We start from the raw sequence: 4014 nt of genomic DNA, 5'->3' as shown, positions 1-4014 counted from the left end.
TCAACACTGATAGTTATTACACAAAAGCAGACAGTCAGAGGGTCCACAGTATACGAAAGGAACAGTTTCGTCTTTGTGTGTTTTTGTTTATTACTGACCATGGAATAAATGATTCAATCCTTTCTGCGCTGTGGCCGAGTGGATGCATACTTATTCCCAGAGAGATAAATCTGTACCTTGTTTAGCTCTAGGTATAATGTGTCTGTTGAGAATTAAATATGTGTTGGCACTCTTTGCGGGGAAACAAAGAAAGAGTGTTTACCATGACTTTTAGCCTCAGATTTCCTCTTGCCAACTGCCAACGCGATCATTCTTCCTCAGCTTCATCTGGCTAGGACAGAAAGCAGCTCGACTCTTTGCTTTCTTCCAGCATCCACCAGGCTTCTTCTCTTGGCTGATGTCTGGAGAAAGATGCGGCCTTACGGCCCCACTTCGATTTATAAAGAGTAGTTTAAAAGTTCCTAACATACTAAAATCTTCAGAGAAAAGGAGAGGACAGGGCTAGAGTTTTTACTACTGTCTTGTGCAGCAGCTGCTGCTGCTGAGGAAATTTATGGCTGCAGTAGCTTCCACTGTGTTGAAAGGAATCTATAAAAGGGTCTTAACTTTACATGATGCCAGACACCGGCATTAATCAAAATCACGACAGTTCGTTATCAGCAGCACAAGTGTGTCACCAAGACGCTCTCCAAGTTAAAAAAAAAAAACAGCCATTATCCTCACGACCTTCGGTAAACCACGGTTCCTCCATAAGCTGCTATTTCCTAGGTTCTTTAAAAGTTATTTAACTTTCTTTAAAAGCTCATTTCCAGCACAAAACGCTAAGATTCTGTGACCTAGTGAATGATTGCTTCTTCCTATATAGAAACATCAATGTTGGGATCTTAATTCTGGAATCTCTCTTCTGCCTCCTTGCAAGGTTGGAGGTGTAAGGAGATCTGATCAGAATTAGTCACTGCCTAGGAACAAAGGAACAGCCAGATGTGTAGCAGGATCTTAAACTGAGACTTTAAAACCAAAGGCAACTCTGAGAACAGTTTAATGCACATACCATATGTATAAGCGTATAACCAAAATTTACCAAGCATTCAAATTAAGCATATACAACTCATTACAAATCTCCTACACAACCATATCTACAAATAAACGATGCATATGTGAGTTTCATTTAGATTACCCATACTTCCCCCAGCTCGGAATTAGAAACAGTCGATAAGCTCTTTGTTTGGCTCTGCTCCACTTGCGTGAGCCTAGCTCCGTTGAACGTCAAGACTAGTTGTGAACTCTTTGTGCTCAAGTCGCAGACAAAAGCATCACCTTCCAGCTGGTTGGCAAACATCAGTAAGAAGGGGTACAGATTGCAATATAGTAGCCATGTCCTATCATCCATAGTGGGGCCATTCAAGACATGCAGAATACATACTTGGAAAACCTAAGTTATTCTCAGAGCCAAATTACAAAACTGTTTAGCAAGCTTGAACTTCAGTAGGTGAGTGCTAAGCCACATGTTTCATGATCCGCACCCCAGGCTCTGGTTTTCCTTTCAGTGTCTCCTACACTACTTGGCTCTCAGTCCTGGTGGAAACAGCTACTTAATACCCTCATGGGAAGCCCAGGTGTAGCCTCTGGTGGACAAGAGAAATCCAGAAAGACGGACCCTTCTGAAAGTCAATTCTCCATCAGGAATATTTTCTAACTCCAGGCCATAGGCACGTCTAATTGGGTCTTTTAAATCTGACTGTTAAAAAATTAGTGTAATGCAGGCTGGAAAGATGGCTCGGTGGCTAAAAGCATGTGAGGCTCTTGCGGAGCACCTGGGTGGGTGAGTTTCCCAACTCCCCTGTTCGGAAGCTCACGCCACCTGTTACTCCAGCTCCAGGAGATTCGACAACCTCTTCTGGCCTCCATGAGCTCCTGTACTCATGTGTACATGCCCACAGACACATAATTTTTTTTTAAATAAAATAAATTTTTGTTTAAAAGTGGTGTAATGAAACCAACAGACGTGTTGTACCAGACATGGTCCGCCCTATAACATGGTATGTGCTTCCTGAACTTGCTTGGAGTTTCTTACCGTAGGCTCTTGATTTTTTTTTTCCTGTCTTGAAGACTTTTTAATATTGTTGTTTTGCTTTTTGTTTTTTGTTCATTTGGTTGCTGGTTGGGGTTTGTTATTGTGGTGGTGGTTGTTTTGTTTTTAGTTTTTCAAAACAAGAGGTTTTTCTCTGAGTAGCCCTGGCTGCCTTACAACTTGCTCTGTAGACCAGGCTGGCCTTGAACTCAGAGCTCCACTGCCTTTGCCTCCCAAGTGCTGGAATTAAACGCATGCAGCACCACCACCCAGACTGTCTTGGAGTTTTAATCTAACCACAAGTAAATGCAAAAGGGAGGCTGAATAGTCCAGAGTTAGCACCTAGAACTGTTGAGACGGCTTCCTAGGTGAAGGCACCTGCTACTTAAACCCACACGGTAGAGGAAGAAGACCAACTTCCACACATTGTTCTATGATGTCCACACATGTGTGTGTGATGTATATGGAGAGAGAGAGAGAGAGAGAGAGAGAGAGAGAGAGAGAGAGAGAGAGAGAGAGGAAAGAGATAAATAAATGTAAAAAAATAAAAATCTAGAGTTAGTGTCTAGTTAGGGGCAAATCTCAAAGCATAAGAGATAACTGGTAGGTAAAGAAATATTCCTGCCTTCATACCTCCTAAGTGTTTTCTCCACAGCCTCTCAGAGGGTCCTCCAGACACTGTATCCATTTCCCACAGTAGTAACCTCCATCATTAACATGCCTCCTTCCCTGAGTCCCTTTGCAAGTTCCGTCCCACCTTCCTGAAATCATCTTTCTAATTAACTCACATACCCACATCTTTGTTTCAGATTTGCCTTGTGGTAACCCATGATAAGCAAAGAGCCAGAGTAAAACTCTAATTCCGAACCTATCAGAACAGGGTAGAGAACGGAGCATCGATCTGTTTCAGGAACCTAGCTGCTGAGTCAGGACAGAAAAAACTGGCTTGTTAGCAGTAAATGCCAGGTACAGGGCCTGCCGTGGACAGAGCCATAGTGGTAGAGATGGGCTTTCCTAACAGGTATTCAAGGAATCAGGGCTGAGAATTTAGAACTCCCAAAACTGATGCTCTGAAGTTAAGAAAACTGGTTTTAAGCAGCTGGGACAAGCAGGAATAAGCCAGAAGCAGAAGCTAATTGAAGTAGATGAATTAATAGGCTTTCTGTCTTCATGTCATAAATTAATGACACTTCCAGAGAATCTCAGCCGAAAGCAGAATCATGAAACTGGATTTTCCCCAGAAAGCCAAGCTGCACCAGAGAAACTTAGCACGCCTGATTGTACTTTGTCAGCAAGATGAAGCCAAGTTTACTGAACATCTCAATTCTACAAATGGATATGATTCCTTTGACGCTTACAGGGTAGGCCTAGAGTCTAGATCTTCCGATTTTCTAAGTAAAGCACTCTGTTAATTTACCAATAAATACCTGATGTTGTACTTTAGAATACTCACACATGTCTGTCATCTCCAAAGCCTGAGATGGCGTCTTACATGATGATTGTGTCAAATGAGATGAAATGAAGTCATCAAAGGCCAAGAGCACCCACATCCTTTTTCAGATACCCTCATTTACATAAGAGTGTTTAGCATTTACTGCTGAAACTCTACACTTATATTTCTGTTGCTGTCAAGTGTAGAAGACAATAAAATAGAAATAGTGATTCCAGAGGATGACAACAACACATTGCCTCTCCTGACTGTGTCAGGGGTTTCTTGCCTCGTCCCAAGGCTTGCATTCTTTCTATTGAGTGTGATGTGCCAGGTCCCAAACTTGGGAATTGCATCAAGACAAATATTTTTTAAATAAAATAAGTATTGTTGGTTTCAAGTATGATTGTCTCAAATATAAACAACGACGCAAATTCAAAACATGTTGGGTGAAATGGTAGAAGGAAAACAAAAGAAGAGGCAGAGTAAAAATAGAAGCTGTATACATGAGGGC

This window comes from Peromyscus eremicus, chromosome 13, assembly GCF_949786415.1.
Source record: "Peromyscus eremicus chromosome 13, PerEre_H2_v1, whole genome shotgun sequence".
Lineage (NCBI taxonomy): Eukaryota > Metazoa > Chordata > Mammalia > Rodentia > Cricetidae > Peromyscus > Peromyscus eremicus.
Note: the sequence above shows the minus strand (reverse complement) of the source record.